The sequence below is a fragment of the Mobula birostris genome, chromosome 24 (genome assembly GCF_030028105.1).
Source record: "Mobula birostris isolate sMobBir1 chromosome 24, sMobBir1.hap1, whole genome shotgun sequence".
Taxonomy (NCBI): Eukaryota; Metazoa; Chordata; class Chondrichthyes; order Myliobatiformes; family Myliobatidae; genus Mobula; species Mobula birostris.
The window spans coordinates 15919759-15938309 of record NC_092393.1 but is presented as its reverse complement, the minus strand read 5'-3'; positions in this window follow the sequence as shown (position 1 = coordinate 15938309).

Sequence of the window (18551 nt, the reverse complement as noted above, 5' to 3'; positions counted from 1 at the left end):
ACTTCCAGTCCATGAGCACCTTGCCTTTACTGTTAGCTAGTGCCTGGATCTCTTGGAGTTGCAGTCCCAAGGCTGAACATCACAACAATAGCAAATGCTGGAAATCAGAAGTGAAAACAGAAAAAGCAGGAAAGGCTCAAAGAGTCAGGCAGCATCTGTGGAGTGAGAAACTAATTAAATTAGTAAAATGTTAAATCTCAACATTGTGAGACATGTGTCTGAGAACAATTTCCCAGCTGGGATTAGTTTTAGTGGGAAAAAGGGACTAAATGGAGATTGCACCTCGTATCCAGAATAATGTTTAATGGCTCAAACTGAAATAATTGAACAAAGGACAATAAGTTTTTGCTTCAAGATACTTGGCAGGCTGTCATGTTTGTGTTCCACTTTTTAAAAAATCATTTTTAAAAATCAATGATGTTGACTCCGCTTTTTAAAACAGTCAGTCTCCAGAGACTGGGGAATAACATGCCTAAGCAGAGCTGCAAGCAGTTCTGTGCACAATCCATGCCAGAACGAACCTTCCATAACCACAATCAGCAGGCATTTGTGCACTGACTGAGGAAGACTTGCATCACTGGCTACATAAGAGGAGTTCCATTTTCAAGGCTGCAGATTTATTGGGTTGAAAAAGACAAAAATATATCTCAATTTGCTTCTGAGAAAGTGTAAGTTAACCAGCTATTCTTTGGCAAACTACATTACTATTTAATCTTTTTTGAGCTTTTACGCAGCAGTGTCAATGCTCATCACCACCTTCTTACGGAGAAAAAAGAGTCTTTCAAACTTTTCCAGTTCCCATAAATTGCCCCCGAAGTGAAAGTCTACTTTGCTCCTCATCAATGCTGCAGAGCACTTCCATTAACATGATTTTGTAAGCAATCCAGAGACTCCAGCTAAAGACTCCAGGGCCAAAACCCACTATGACTGTTATGAAACTTAAATTGATAATAATACGTAATTGGTACAACAACCAGAAAACCAGGTATGATTTGTACAGAGCTATTTCAAGGGCGAAGAGATGCTTTCGAAGAAGGTTGGTGGTGACATTGGATGTACGACAGCTCTGGCAGGGTTTGCAAGACATCACTTCCTACAAAGCGAAACACAATAGCATGAATGGCAAGGATGCTTCATTACCAGATGAACTCAATGCCTGCCATCCCCACTTTGAAAGGGAGAATACAACTACAGCTGTGAAGATCCCTTCTGCACCCAGTGACCCTGTGACCTCTGTCTCAAAGGCCGATGTTAAGCTGCCTTTCAAGAGGGTGAACCCTTGCAAGGTGGAAGCCCCAACGGAGTACCTGGTAAGGCTCTGAAAAGTCGTGCCAAGCAATTGGCGGGAGTATTCAAGGACATTCAATCTCTCACTGCTACGGGCGGAAGTTCCCACTTGCTTCAAAAAGGCAACAATTATACCAGTGCCTAAGAAGAATAATGTGAACTGTTTTAATGACTATTGTCCTGTAGCACTCACATCTACAGTGATGAAATGCTTTGAGAAGTTGGTCATGACTAAACTGAACTCCTGCCTCAGCAAGGATCTGGACTCACTGCAATTTGCCTATTGCCACAATAGGTCAATGGTAGATGCAATCTCAATGGCTCTTCACAAGGCCTTAGACCACCTGGACAATACAAACACCTATGTCAGGATGCTGTTCATAACTATAGCTCAGAATTTAACACGATCATTCCCACAATCCTCCCACAATGTTACAGGCAAAAGCAGCAATAGAGAAGATACAGGTGAGTTATAGAACCTGGGACTCTGTACCTCCCTCTACAATTGGATCCTCGACTTCCTAACTAGAAGACCGCTATCTGTGTGGACTGGTGATAATATTCCTCCACGCTGACAATCAACACTGGTGCATCTCAGGGGTATGTGCTTAGCCCACTGCTCTACTCTCTCTATACCTATGACTGTGTGGCTAGGTATAGCTCAAATACCAACTGTAAATTTGCTGATGATACAACCATTGTTGGTAGAATCTCAGGTGGTGATGAGAGGACGTACAGTAGTGAGATATGTCAACTAGTGGAGTGGTGCCACAGCAACAACCTTGCACTCAACGTCAGTAAGATGAAAGAGCTGACTGTGGACTTCAGGAAGGGTAAGATGAAAAAAACACATATCAATCCTGATAGAGGGGATCAGAAGTGGAGAGAGTGAGCAGTTTCAAGTTCCTGGGTGTCAAGACCTCTGAGGACCTAACCTGGTCCTAACATATCGATGCAGCAATAAAGAAGGCAAGACCGTGTCTATACTTCATTAGGAGTTTGAAGAGATTTGGTATGTCAACAAAAACACTCAAACAATTCTATAGATGTACCATGGAGAACATTTCAACAGGCGGCATCACTGTCTGGTATGGAGGAGGGTGGGGGGGCTGCTTCTGCACAGGACTGAAAGAAGCTGCAGAGGGTCGTAAATTTAGTCTGCTCCATATTGGATACTAGCCTACAAAGTACCCAGGACACCTTCAAGGAGCGGTGTCTCAGAAAGGTAGTGTCCATTACTAAGGACCCCCAGCACCCAGGGCATGCCTTTTTCTCACTGTTACCGTCAGGAAGGAGGAACAGAAGCCTGAAGGCACACACTCAGCAATTCAGGAACAGCTTCTTCCCCTCTGCCATCCAATTCCTAAATGGATATTGAACTCTTGGACACTACTTCACTTTTTTAATATATATTATTTCTGTTTTTGTATGATTTTTAATCTATTCAATATGCATTTTCTATAATTGATTGATTGATTGATTGACTCTTCTTCTTCTTCTTCTTCTTCTGAAATGCTGCTGCTAAGTTAGCAAATTTCCCGACACATATCGGTGATAGTGAACCTGATTCTAATTCTGATTCAGGATTTCCAGCATCTGTGGAATATCTTGTGTTTTTGAATTCAGAGAATGTCATATTTTCTTACAACATTAAACACATATGCAGCAGGGCAAAGAAGCAGTGGTCAGATGTGTGACGGATATTTGCTTTCTGGGCCAACGGGTTTCTTGTTTTTTTTTTGCAAAGCTTGCTTTCTAAGCACAGTAGCTGCCATTGTAAGCTCAAACAGATATGAGTAAGCTTCCAGCGATAGGCTTTGTTTAGCTTCAGGTCATAAATGGGAGACTGTCTTCAGTTCTTAAAATGTAATTGGCAAGCAATAATCAGTTTGAAGTTCAAAAACACAGCTTTAAAAACCAGCTCTGTCAAAAAGCAGACTGCTGGCCTGTAAGACCTGGTTTATTACTGTTCAAGGTGCAATTTATGACAATGGGTTATTCAATTTGGCTGGTTTCAAAACAAACTGCTGGCTATGTTGCTTATGTTCAAGGAAGCTTGCAGACCAAATGGATAATATAGCTTAGTATATTAATAACTGAGCTATGTTAGGAATTTTATGTACTCAAGGAAGCAGGCTTTGAACTATGACTCCAAAAAGTTCTTAAACCTTTTATGTTAAAAAAGGGTATCTGAGAGATATTGTATGTGTGTGAAGTGACTCAGGTGGCAGAAGAAGTGTATAAATATAGAGAACAGTTCAGGCTTATTCGGAATGGGGTAAGGAACATTAATAAGCATCAAAGAAACATGGGGTGAACTACAATCCATTCCTCTGGCTTCAGTTTCTGCAATGGACAATTTGTTTTCTGCATCATTGGAATGTATTTTTAGTTTATAAGATTGTACCTTTGTTTTAGAAATCTGTTGTGTTTTGGAAATGGTTTGTAATTTGAAAATGTTTTAGATAGATATCCTCTGTGTGTTTTAAATGTGTTTTAAGAATGTTGTTTGGATTAAAATATGTATCACACAAAATAAATGTACTATGTCTTAAGTTACTTTGTCAGGTGGAAATATCTTCTCCTTGGTTGAGAGAGGGAGCCCACCACTCAAATAGTGGGCATTGGCAGCTAAACGCCATGGAGGATAAAGAGGGACATAAACTCGTCTTTGAAGATTCATTAGTTACATATAATCTCCCTTTCATGAGAGGACTTATGACTATTTATTTCGAACAGGGCTTAAGGTCTTTGTTTGAGTTTAGAACTTTCTGGTCAGTGAGCCCAATACTATTGAAAAAGATTGATTGTTTTTCCTTTCACTATTAAAGGAACCACATTCCTCCTACCTCTTCTGTTCAGCAGCAAGTGATGGCTTTGGCCTTTGCTGGTCAACTTCATGCAGAGGTTGAGGAGTCCCATCATATTAGAGTGTCTTGGCCACATTTGCTGCAGATGAAGGCAGCATGTAGGGAAGCTGAGAATTTGAGGCACTCTGTTACCTTCTCACTCAGCTGAGCTTTCCATCTACCCTCACTTCATCCCATGTTCTGCTGGGCAAATTGCCCTCAAGGAAGTTGTGATGATCTGTTGTCTTGAACCATGTCTGAACATGGTTATATTGTTGCAACTGAGAAGCGTGTAAGGCCCTCGACAGGTTCTGAGGTCACATATAGACCAGACTTGAAAAGAATGTCAAATTTCTTCCCCGTATGACAATGGTGAGCCTGGTAGAGTTTTTAACAACAATTCCATAATTCTTGTGAACATTATCGTTATTGGCAATACAGTGGTGCCACATTGAAGCCTAAACTTAATCCTCTGATACTACCTGGAGTTTGCACATTCTCCCTCTAGCCGAGCAGGAATTTGCCAGTGATCCTGTTTTCTCCCATTTTGAAAGAACTTCAGTGTGATGGATAAGGTAGCTACAGTAAATGCCCGTGTGGGTGTTCAGTGTGAGAACTGGGGAAGCTGATGGGCATCTGTGAGAGAAAAGGTTATAGGGAAACAAGTGGTGGACTTGGAATGATGGAAATACTCTGAGAGCTAGCATTGACTTAATGGGCCAAATTACATCTTTCGATGTTGTAAGAAAATATGAAATATTATTGCAGACTGCATTGCATTCCAGTGAACTGATAACCTTGGAGCTTGGGGAAAATATCAGCCACAGCTGGTAGTTCTGCTATCTCACCAGTTCAGTAATCCAGGCTCCACCCTGACATACAGTGCTATCTGAACCGGGTTAGTATGTTCTCCTTGAGACCACATTTTAAAAAATAATCTATTTACTTATCGAAGTGATACTTTCATGTTTATACATTCCCCATTGAACTTATCCTGCCTGAAAGTATCAGAGTTTGATTCGGCAACTGCTCTGCCCATGACGGAATGAAACTGCAGAGAGTTGTGGACACAGCGTGGCACATCATGGAAACCAGCTTTGACCAATTGAGCGACCTGGTGCTTTGCTGTCTCCGAGGGTGTTCTGGGAGGCTTTGAAACACTTGTGCAGCCTCGAGGCCAAGAAGCCTGGAGACAGGGCGTGGGTTCATGATCGATTCAATTTCTCACTGAATAAAGCACTGAACAAGATTGAACTCATCGAGGTGAGTGTGGAAGGCAAGAGAATGTTCAGCACCATCTACCAGCCTCTCAGTCACTGCTGCCAGAGGAAGGTTGACTGTGTAGGACTGGTTCCCTCTCCCTCCCGTTTGTTGCTCCTGAAGGAAGATCTCTGTGTTTGAATGGTCTAAGGAAGATCTCTGTGTTTGAATGGTCTATCTCTCCCTCGATGCAGTCTGAGGAAGGTGCCAGGATTCTTGGGCAAGGTTTAATCAATACAGTTTGTTGATTGGACTCTGCAGTTCCCATTATGATGAGTTTACAGTTTATGGTCAGTCTATTTCTTGCTATTTTGGGGCAACCCGCATATATCGAAAACTGAGCTGAACTGAACAGGCCTGGACTGTTTTGATTTTGTGTTTTATGTCCTGTGTTTTATTGTTTGTTTTTTTTTGTTGCTGGTTGTGAAACTTGTTTTATTTTACACGCTGGGTTTGCTGTTTCCTTAGAACGGGTACCATGGTTTTCTTTGCTTCCTGACTCTTCCAGCACACTGACCCTGTGACTGTGCCATAGAACTGATCCCCGGTCCTTGTCATCTGCAGTGCTGTTGGCTGTTAGATACCAGTGGAGTTCCTCAGGAGTCGGTGTTGGGACCGCTGCTTTTTATGATGTAAATCAATGATTTGGACTATGAGATTAATGGATTTGTGGATAAATTTGCCGATGTTACAAGAATGGATGGAGGAGCGTTGAGGAAACAGAGAGCCTGCAAAGAGACTTAGATAGTTTAGGGGAATGGGCAAAGAAGTGGCAAATGAAATACAATGTTGGAAAGTGTATGGTCATGCATTTTGGTGGAAGAAATAAATGGGTAGACTATTATTTAAGTGGGGAAAGAACTCAAATTACAGAGATGCAAAGGAACTTGGGAGTCCTTGTGCAGGACATCCGAAAGGTTAACCTCCAGGTTGAGTTGGTGGTGAAGAAGGCAAATGTAATATTGGCATTCAATTCTAGAGGTATAGAATATAAGAGCAGGGATGTTATGTTGAGGTTCTATAAGGCACGTATGAGACCACATTTGGAGTATTGTGTGCAGTTCTGGGCTCCTTATTTTTGAAAGGATATACTGACGTTGGAGAGGGTTCAGAGAAGATTCACGAGAATGATTCCAGGAATGAAAGGGTTATTGTATGAGGAACGTCTGGCAGCTCTTGGGCTGAATTCCCTGGAGTGCAGGAGAATGAAAGGGGATCTCATAGAAACATTCCAAATGTTAAAAGACCTGAACGGATTAGATATGGCAACGTTATTTCCCATGGTAGGGGAGTCTAGGTCAAAAGAGCATGACTTCAGGATTGAAGGATGTCCATTTAGAACAGCGATGCAAAGAAATTACTTTAGTCAGAGGATGGTAAATCTGTGGAATTTGTTGCCAGGAGCAGCTGTGGAGGCTAAGTCACTGGGTTCATTTAAGGCAAAGGTAGATAGGTTCTTAATTAGCCAGGGCATCAAAGGGTATGGGGAGAAGGCAGGGGAGTGGGGATAACTGGAAGAATTGGATTAGCCCATGATTGAATAGCGGAGCAGACTCGATGGGCCAAATTGCCTACTTCCGCTCGTATATCTTACGGTCTTAGGCACTTTCAGGCCCAGAGAGAAGCATCATGGAGGAGTTTATAAAGGAACCTCTGCCACAAACTCCATTCAGCTCTCTACCTCACCCGCCAGTGCAAGAGTTTTCTTCACACAAAGGAAAATGGGAGCCTGTGGCCATGCATTGATTACAGGGGATAAAACTGGATAACTACCAAGAATTGTTACTCCCTTCCTCTTAAGAATACCACTTTCGAGATTCTCCAGGGGGTGAGGGTATTCACAAAATTAGACCTCCGGAGTGCCTACAGTCTGGTTGGTATCAAAGAGGGTAATGAGTGGAAGATGGCATTCAATAGGCTGACAGGGCACTACAGGTACCAGCCTATGTCCTTCGCTCTTGCGGATGCCCCAGCCATTTTCTAAGTCTTTATAAACACTGTGCTCCAGGGTACTCTCCATAAGTATGCCTTCGTCAACTTGGGTGATATCCTAATCTCCTCGAAGTCCATGAAGGAGCACATCACTCACGTCAGGGACATTTTACAGAGACTACTAGACCATGGACTTTACGTCAAGTTGGAGAAGCCGGAGTTTCATATGACGACTGCTTCATTTTTGAGTTTCATCATCTCTAATGGTAATCTTGAGATGGACCCAACCAAGACCCAGGCAGACAGAGGCTGGTCACCACCACCCACTATCAAACAGGTCCAATGATTCCTGGTTCTTGCTAACTTCTACTGGAAGTTCAATCAGGAACTTCAGCTCGGTGGCAGCTCCACTGACAGCTCTAAAAGATCCGCAAGCCATTGTCTGGAGGCTCCTTTTGCAAAGCTGTAACAGCATTTCACATTGGCTCCCATCTTGATTTTTCCTAACCCTGGACCTTTCCTTCATCGTGGAGGTGGGCACCTCAGACATCAGAGTAGGTGACATCTTGTCTCAGTGTTCAGCTTCTGGCAGTAAACTGCACCCAGGTGCATTCTTCTCCAGGTGGCTATCCTCAGCAGAGAGAAACTATGACTTCGGGAATCGCAAGGCTCTTGCAAGCAAGCTTGCTTGGGAGGAATGGCACCACTGGCTGGAGGAGGCCAAGAACTTTTTTATCATTTGAACTGACCATGAGAACCTGCCCTATATTCAGGAGCCCAAGATGCTGAATTCCAGATAGGCTAGGTGGTCTTTGTTTCTTAACCGGTTTAATTTCAGTCTGACCTATCAACTGGGGTCTAAGATCCAGAAGCCTGATGACTTAACCTACCAGTTTGACACACCGGAATCAGAGGAGCAGCCTACCACCATTTTGCCCCAAACCGGAGTGGTAGCACCAATTCATTTATGAATCAGCACTCTTGTTCACAAGGCCCAAGTGCAAGGGAAGCCTTCTGAAAACAGAAAGCTTTTCGTCCCAAGTTCCATCCAGTCCCAGGTGCTGCAATGGCGACACGAATGACTGCAGAGCCAAGGATTGCCAGAAACCCTTGAGTTTATCAAGAGGAGGTAGTGGTGGCCTGGAATGATGAGAGAAGTTTGGTGGAACATGCAGGCATGCAAGTTGTGCGCCCAGGACAGGGTGCCTCATATGTGACCTCAAGGACTCCTCCACCCCCTATCTGCTTCAAAAAAACCTTGGGCACACATCTCCATGGATTTTGTCATCGATCTCTCACCATTCGAGGGGAAATCACTCATCATGGTAGTTGTCGATCGGTTTTCAAAAGCCTGCAAGTTCATTGCCTTGGAGAAGCTAATTTCCGCACTGGAGACAGCCGAGATTCTCCTGGATCAGGTCTTCATGGTCCATGGATTCCCAGTGGACATTGTCTCAGATCGTAGTCCACAATTCTCATCACATTTCTGGAAGGCTTTCTGTAAACTGACAAGGGCAACAGCAAGCCTTTCCTTTGAGTTTCACCCGCAGTTCAATGGCTGGGCGGAGTGGACCAAACAGGATTTAGAATACCCTTACAGCATTCAGCATATGGGATGTCACGATTTGAGTGCAGTTTGGTTAACCTCCACCTCTCTTTCCAGAACAAGAAGCCAAAGTTGGGGTCCCTGCTGCAGAAGATTTTGTCCAAAGACGCAAGGAAAAATGGGTGAGGGCAAGAGATGTTTTGTTAGCCTCTACCCAGCGAGCGGAGGCCAAGGCAAACCAAAGGAGAAGACCATGACCCAAGTTACAGCCTGGGCAACAGGTCTGGCTGTCCACTCATGATTTGCCTCTCCCAGTGGAATCTAGAAAGCTGGAGCACAAGTTGATTGGTCCCTTTATGACCCTGAGGAAAGTAAACCCGGTGGCATAAATCTTGCAGTGTTTGTTTTGTGTTCAGTTTCTTGATCATGTTTAAGACTCTGTCTCGATCCCAGCCTCAGATACTGCAGCATTTGGGTCCAAGCCATCCTCATCAAGGACACTTGTCACACTCTAAGCTCTTTCTATGTTGCCGGATAATATAAGTATTCCCATGCTGGCTGTTAGTAAGAACAACCTAACTGCACCCAGCTTTTCCTCTTCCGAAACACCCCTACTCTCCAAATGTGTGTTCTCTAGTATATCTAATTTCCATTGGAAAACAGCTATTCCGCAATCTTTTCACTTAATTAGTTCAGCTAGGCTCAATCTAGACAAACACTGCTGCATCTTGAAGTGTGCCTGTACACCTCACATCGGTGTGGAATTTCCCACTGAACTGAGCAATCCCTCTCTGCTGCTCCCACTCCCTCCCTCTTGATGGAGGGTGAGAGCCTGTTGGTGCCCGAGTCAGGGGGGCTTGGAGTTGCATCACAGAAGATTGTGATATCGGAACATCAAGCTGCTGGTCTCATGCTCTTGTTGCTATAGGAGCCGTCTCTGTCTGCCTCGCTGATGAGAGAGATCCTGTCTACGATACTAAAGTGCTGGATTATGGAGTCTGTTTGGAGGTTATTATCTTGCTTGTATGAAGAAGTTGTACTTCTGCTGGTGTAATGGGGTGGGGGAGGGGACATTTCAATGCTTCTGCTGTTACTTGCACATGGGAGGGTTTCTGATGTTACCTTTATTCATTCTTTGGGGTTTCTTGTTTTGTAGATGTCTGTGATGAATAAAAAAGCCAGGTTGTATACTGTATGTATTTTCCGATAATAAGTTAAACCATTTGAACCATTTTAATAATCTCTGCTCCTTATCACTCCTATTACATCACTCAGTATAAGTGATTTTATGTGGTTTGAATTCTGTCCAAAATTTCATTGATATTACAGCATTAAATGGTCCATTGGACACCTTTTTAATTAACACTTGGATGGAATTGCTGTGTCGTTCTATAAGGGGCAACAAATTACATTTTGCTTTGGTAACCAGTTGAGTAGCTTAGTCATACAATTTGGTGTATTGCCAAGCAGATCTCCAGCCAGAATCACAATGGAGGTTCAAGTATTCTATTCTCCCTCACTCCATATCGGAAGGCAGTAACGATCCTCACATACGGATGGGTCAATAGGTTTTGGTATGTTTTCAGCATTTTGAAATCCACTCCTGCATTCTACAAGTGGCTACACTTCAAATTGTTATGTTGTTACTCAAATAAACACCTCTAATTAATCCCAGGTATAGATGGCAGACGAGAGAATTGGAGGTATTAATGGACACTCATGAGACATAAGATTACAGAGAAGTGGGGGTGTAGATTAAAGGGATTGCTCTAAGAGTTGAAACAGATTTAAAATGCTGAACAGACTTCTGTGCTTTAAGGAACGCTGACATATACACTGAGATGATTCTTTCTCTATATTGGCGTTAAGGATCCGGCCTGAACACTGGGTCAAAGGGCCTCTGCTGGTAGCTCTGGATCACGACAGTCTTTAATTTGTGTTTTCTTTCTCCTGGCCATGTGGGTTCTGGCCCAGCCCCTTTCCTTTTTGGACTTCCTCCAATTACCTGCTTGTCTCCTCATTTGCACCCAGCTGTTTCTAATTTTCACTCATTACCCTGTCCATTTAAACCCCACCTTGAGTAGTATCCTCTGCCAGTTCGTCCCAGTTCTGACCTGTGTCGTTCCAGCCTGTCATTGCGACCTCTGCCAAGCGATTTTGCCTGATTCTGTGTTTTGGATTTTGCCCGTTCTTGGACCTGATTTTTGCCTGTGCGTTCTGGATTGTCTGCCCTCGCCTGACTGCCTTTCCTGGTTAAGACCTCTGCCTGCCATTTCAGATTCGTGCCTGCCTTCTGTTTTTGAAAGACGGTTGCCTTTGTGCTCCCTAATAAATCCTGGTGAAAAAGTATTCATTGGTCTGCACTTGAGTCTCACCGAAACCTGACAATTAGCAAACTATTAGGTGATTGATAATTCTATATGTTTATTCATATATCTTAAGAGATATGGCCATTTTATTGAATTGGAACTACTAATATATAATGTTAAATTAAATAAGTAGTGCAAAAATAGAAATAAAGTAGTGAGGTACTGTTCATGGGTTCAATGTCCATTCAGAAATTGGATGATAGAGGGGAAGAAGCTGTTCCTGAATCATTGAGTGTGTGCCTTCAGGCTTCTGTATCTCCATCCTGATGGTAACAGTGAAAATGAGCATGTCCTGGGTGATGGGGGTCTTTAATAATGTATACTGCCTTTTTGAAGCATTGCACCTTAAAAATGTCCTGGATACTGTGGAGGCTAATGCCCATGATCCATTCTGCAGCTGTCTAAGTTTACAACCCCCTGCAGCTTATTTTGATCTTGGCAGATGGTGATGCAGCCAGTTAGAATGCTCTACATGCTATATTTATAGAAATTTGTGAGTGTCTTTGGTGACGTACCAAATTTCCACAAACTCTGAATGAAATATAGCTGCTGTCATGCCTTCTTTGTAACTGCTTCAATATGTTGGGCCCGGGATAGATCCTCAGAGATATTGACACCCAGGAACTTGAAATTATTCACTCTTTCCACCTGATCCCTCCACAGAGAGAGTAGAGTAGTGGGCCAAGCACACCTCTCTGAGGCGTGGCAGTGTTGATTGTCAGTGAAGTGAAGATGTTATTACTGATGCACGCGGATTGTGGTCTTTCAGTTAGGAAGTGAAGAATCCAGAGCAGAGGGAGGTACAGAGGCCCAGGTTGTGGAGTTTTACAATGAGAACTGTAGGCTCAATTGTCTTAAATGTTGACCTGTAGTCAATAACCAGCATCCTGACATAGGTAGTTGTATTGTCCATGTGATCCAAGGATGCATAAAGAGCCAATGAGACCATATATGCTGTAGACCAATTGTGGCGATAGGCTAATTGCACTGGGTCCAGGTCCTTGCTGAGACAGGTGTTAATTTGAGCCATAACCAATTTCCCGAAACACTCCATCACCTTAGATATGAGTGCTATTGGACAATAGTGGTTAAGGCAGCTCATCCTGCTCTTCTTGGGCACTGTAAAATTGTTGCCCTTTTGAAACAGGTGGTAACTTCTGACCGTAGCAATAAGAGATTGAAAGCTCTGCCTCATTATTCCATTATTGCGTTATTTATTTATGTAATTTGTATTAATTTATGTCTTTGCACTGTAGTGGCACGGTAGCATTAGCAGCACAGTAGTATAGCAATTTGCAAATTTGTTTTACAGTGTTATTGACCAGAAGGTCTGGTTTCAATTCCCACTACAGTCTTTTAGAAGGTTGTACATTCTCTCCATGACCATGTTGGTTACCTACCTTCAGGTGCTCTGGTTATCTCCCAAGTTCCATGAACGTATAGTTAAGGATTAGTGAGTTGTGGGCATGCTTTGTTGGTGTTGGAAGATTGGCAACATTGATGCAAATTAACAAATTGCACTGCATGTTTTGATGTTTCGATGTACATGTGACAAATAAAGCTTATCTTTAATTTACACTGCTGCTGCAAAAAGGACAAACTTCACATGCAAGTGAGTGATAAATCTGATTCTGATTTCTGAAACCACCAACAGATATGAACAAATGCATTAGCAGAAGGAGCATGCTGCTTACTCCACCATTTAATGAGATCATAGCTAATTTGATTGTAATATTCCAATCTACCTGTGACAAGCATTCACTTGCTTTATGAGAACACATCTACTACTGAATTAGGAGAGTGATTAAGTTCTCCAGGCCACGTCTGAGTCAAAGTTCTACTCCTTATCAAATTCTAAGCATCTCTCCTGTCATTGGTGTTGTTTTCTGAAGTCAGTTGAAAGTTTCCCGATTACTCGATGCTGTGGTTTAAATTTTCCTTGCTCTCTGACAAGAAATATATTCAGATGTTGATGTTGTTTTTTCTTTAATCAATCCACAATGGATACAGAATGCTGTATTTCATGAGAGACTTATTTGAAGCCAATCCAGATTGGTGGACCAGATGTTTTTAACAACCGCTTACATTGATATAGTACCATCAATTTAGAAATTGTCCTCCATAGACGTTTAGTTACAAGATAGCTGAAGAGTGAATCAGCAGAACAGGTCAAATATAGCACTATGTTCAGAAATAGAGGCAGTGGATTCACACATCCTTCCCAGCTTTTTCAGCCTAAGTAATTACTACCCTCTTCCTCAGGCAATGTTGATTTGCTTTACATTAGAAAAAGTATTCTATGTTTCAGAATGAATATTTTTATCACATTATTATTAGCCTGAACCAGTCAACTACCCCACTGATTACATAGAGACTGTGTGACTTCGACAGTTATTTCTGCTCTCATGGAACATTTTTATCCTGATTTTCTCCCTGTGTGGTTACAGAGGAAAAGGTCCTATTCTAATACTTTCAACAGCATTGTTAGCAGATAAATCATGCCTTTTATTCCAGTGTCTAGTGGGAGCCGGTGGTGTGAAAATTAGTGATCTTTGTCTTATACATTATAAGGACTACAATCGAAATTCTGGGAACTATAGACTAGTGAATCTTTTGTCAGTGCTTGGCAAACTATTGGAAAGGATTCTGCAGGGCAGGATTTACAAGCATTTGGAAAAGCACTCTTTTATTAGGGATAGTCAGCATGGTGTTGTCAAGGGCAGATCGTGCCTCACAAGTCTGATTGATTTTATGAGGAGGTGACAAAATTAATTGATGCTGGTAGAGTGATGGGTGAAGTGAATATAGATTTTAGTAAGGTTTTTGACAATGTTCTCCAAGGTAGGATCTTTAAAATGTCATGGGGCATGGGATCCATAGAAATTTGGAAAGCATGAATTTGGGGTTGGCTTGTCCACAAGGCAGGGTGTGGTTGTAAATGGATTGTATTCTGCCCGGAGGTCAGTGACCAGTGGTATTCTGTGGGGATCTGTTTTGGGACCCATGCCCTTTGTGATTTTTATAAACGACTTGAACAAAGAAGATTTTTATAAATTACTTGGATAGGTTAGTAAGTTTGCAAATGACATAAAGCTCGGTGGTGTTGTGGTTAGTGTTGAAAGTTGCCATAGATAACGATGGGAAATGGATAGGATTGAGAGCTGACCTGAGAAATAGCAGATGCAGATGGAAACACAAACGAGAAAGTCTGCAGATGCTGGAAATCTGATCAACACACACAAAATGCTGGAGGAACTTAGCAGGCCAGGCAACATCTCGGACAAGAGTACAGTTGATGTTTAGGGCCAAAACTCTTCGGCAGATGCAGATGGAGTTCAATTTGGAAAGCATGAAGTGATAGTGCAAAGTTAATGGCAAGATTTTTATCCATATGATAGAACAAATGGATTTTAGGGTCCAAGTCCATATATTCCTGAAAGATACAGTGCAATTTGATAAGCTTGTTAAGAAGGCTGATGGTATACTAGACGAATGAGTTCAAGAGCCTTGTAGTAATATTGCAGCTCTATAAAGCTCTGGTTAGACCACATTTCGAATGTGCTGCTCATTTGTGGTTGCCTCATTATAGGGAGGACATGAAAGCTTTAGAGCGGGTGCGGAGGAGATTTACCAGAATGCTGCCTGGATTAGAGAGCATGTCTTATGTGGAAAGTTTGAGCAAGCTAAAGCTTATCATTTTAAAGCAAAAGAGGACAAAGGACAACTGGATAAAGATGTATTAGATTTTGCGAGGCATAGACAGAGTGGACAGCCAGTGCTTATTTCCCAAGCGACAAAGGCTAATTCCAGACTATATCCATTTAGAATGACTGGAGGCAAGTTTCGAGATATCAGAAGTAGGTTTTTACATGTGTGCCTGGAATGCACTGCTTGGGGGTGGTGCTACAGGCTGATACAATAGGACGCTTAAAAGACTCTTGGATAGGCACATGGATATAAGAAAAATTGAGGATTTTGGGTTGTGCAGGTGGAAGGGCTAGATTGATCATGAAGTAGATTTATATAGTTCATCACAACATCTGGGGCTGGAGGGCATTTAGTGTGCTACACTGTTCTATGCTCTATGTTCTAAAACATCTAAAACATGTGGAATGCCTGTATGCTCTTTATTGTTACTAATTGTATAAGCAATTAACAAAGGGAGAACTATCACTTGAACAGTCCTTATTCAGTAGCAATGAGTTTTAACAAAACATTAGTTTCTGGTACACCAATATAGCAAAGTTCTATCAGTTCGCAAAATTGTTCTTATACTTATATATTGTACAGTCTGTTATAAAAGAAGAACCCCATATAAATGACTGATGATTTACATTCATAATATTATATAATCTATTACTTTGATGTGTAGTTGTAAATTAAAACTATGTTTTGGCCATATTTGGAGATTGTATGCAGTCCTGGTCACATTGCAAAAAGTAAGTGAAGGATTTGGAGAGGATGCAGGAGAAGTTCACACCAGGATGCTTGGATTAGGTAATATTCATGAGTGGGAGAGGTTAGATAAACTTGGATCCTATTTTCTGGAGTGTCTGAATCTAAGCGGCGATTAGGGTAGAGATTTTTAAATTATGAGAGGCTTAGATTGGGGAGAGAGCCAGAGTATTTCTGCCAGCGTAGAAGTAACAAATAGCAGAGGGCAGAGCCTTAATGCTTAAAGCTCACCTTAATGCTTTAAGGTGAGGAGGGAAAGCTTGAAGGTGATGTGCAGGGCAAGTTTTTACTAAAAGAGTGTGGATGCTTGCAGTGGTAATGGGAGAAACAGAGATAATATAACATACAAGAGGCATTTGGGCAAGTACATGAATATGAATCAAGGGATAAGATGATGTGCAGGCAGTTAAGATTGGGTTTACATCATGGCTGGCACGGACTGTATGGGGTGAAGGGCCTTTGCCTGTGCTGTATTGTCCTACTGTATGTTATATGTTGTCAGTTTGTACTCAATTATAAATTCACTGGATTTCATGTTAATTTCATTGCATGAATCCTTTACTGCCATCTCTGGAGAGTCCACTGCAGTCACCAATAGCCCAATGCATCAGGTCATCATGTGCACCTCAACTACATTTGGCTTTAATTCTTTCCTGCAGGTGTAGCAGCTGAGTCCTCACTTGGGATATTGTGAGCAGTTTTAGGCCCCTTATCCAAGAAAGGATGTGATGACATTGGAGAGGATTCAAAGGAGATTTACAAAAATGATTCCAGGATTGATAGGCTTGTCATATGAGGATGACCCTGAGCCTGTACTCAATGGAATTCAGAAGAATGAAGGGCGATCTGATTGAAACCCATTGCATGTTGAATGGATGAGAAGAGGATGGTTCCTGTACTGGGGGAGTCTAACACCGGAGAACACAGCCCAAAATAGAGAGATACCCTTTTAGATTGGAGATGAGGAAGAATTTCTTTAGCCAGAGAGTGGTGAATCTGTGGAATTTGTTGCCACAGGTGGCTTTGGAGGCCAAGTAATTGGCTATATTTAAAGCAGAGATTGCTGGATTCTTGATTAGTCAGGGCATAGAGGGATACAGGGAGAAGGCAGGAGACTGGGCTGAGAGGGAAAATGGATCGGCCATGATGAAATGGCAGAGCAGCCTCAATGGGCCAAATGGCCTAATTCTGCTCATATATCTTCTAGTCTTACAATAGTCTTTATAGATGTGCATAGAAGGCCTAACCTATTCAGGGTCATCAGCTTCTTGGTATAACCTGTAATTTTTTACGTAAAATTTAATACAAGATCTAATATCTTGAAGTATCAATAACGGTAGTTCTTAAAATCATTCATCATATTTGATATATTCCTGACTATCAAAAGCTCAACCTTTACCATTGATGCTTCCTAGTGCTGTCGCCTCAGTATCTCTGTTTTCATATCATCTGGCACTCTGACTCCCACTTCACTCACTGCAGAGATTTCTTCTTTCCTTTTGTCAGTAATGAACTCACAAAGTCACTGTTTAACTTGGCCAGATCACTTTCAGTCTGCCTTACTATACTCTCTCTAAGCTCCACTTAGGTTTTGAGCAGCCTCCTCAATGGAACGCAGTTCTCTCTTGAACCATCCAACTCAGTCTGTGTTCAAATCATTCTGCTCACAGTTCTGTGATGATTACACTTTGTGGACAAGAAAATCCTTTTGAAAAGTCATGCTCTCCACCAGTAATGCCTGTGCCAGATTCATTCAATACACCTCACCGCAACACCTCTTCACAAGCTTCTTGCTTCTCACCTTGTTTACGTGGACTCTTACAAAGGGTCACTGTGGTCATGAAAATACTGCAACCCATCACAGTAAGTGGCTGAATGCTGCTTAGATTATATGGCCCCTTGCCCCTGGCCTATCTACCCCCTTCCCATGCTCCAAGTCTGCTTGCCATTGAGAACTGTGAACAGTCCCTGTGCTCTGAGAAGGTCAAATCATTTTTCAAAAGACCATCTTCTCAATTTTCACTAGCCACAACATTCTGCTGTTGGTCACGCACACATTCTTCTACACTCCTTCTTAAGCAGGTTCAAATAATTTCTCCCCGGCCCATTCTTCCATCCATACCAGCTACTTCCTGTCTTATGGTACCTTCTCACCCAACTATGGGTAGTGTAACACTTCTTCCCTTCCCATTTTCCCTCTGTCCAGGGCTAAACTGTTCCTCTGGATAAGCTGCGATTCACTTTGTTTTTTTTTAAATATTAGCTAAAGTTTAGTTTTATTTGTCACATGTATATCGAAACATCAGAACGTACCCTAAAATACATCTTTTGCTTTAACAATCAACACAGTCCAAGGATGTGCTGAAGGCATTCTGCAAGTGTCACCAGCACAGCATGTCCACAACCTGCCAACCTGTACACATTAGCAACATGGGAGGAACTCTTAAATATCTATCTTAAAGATTTTTTAACTTGATTGTTTCAAATCTATGTGCTTCGCTGGTGCTCATATTGGAGAAAGCAGATGCAGATCGGCTAATCGTTCTGCATAACACCCGGATTCAGTTTGCAGAAGTGGCCCTGACCTTCTGGTTGCCACCACTCTAAGTCATCATTCAACCCCCACTCTGGCCTTTTTGTCTGTAACCTCCAGCATTATCGCAATGAAGCTCAATGATAAATAACACCCCATCTTTCGTCTGAGCATTTTGCAGCCTACAGGACTCAGTACAACATTTGCCAGCTCCAGGCACTTCAACCCTTCTCTCCACCTGTAGCAGAACTGGTTCTTCATACCGGTCAGTCATCTGTGATATTGGTTCAAATTTTTCCTCTTTCCATTAGTATAATCTA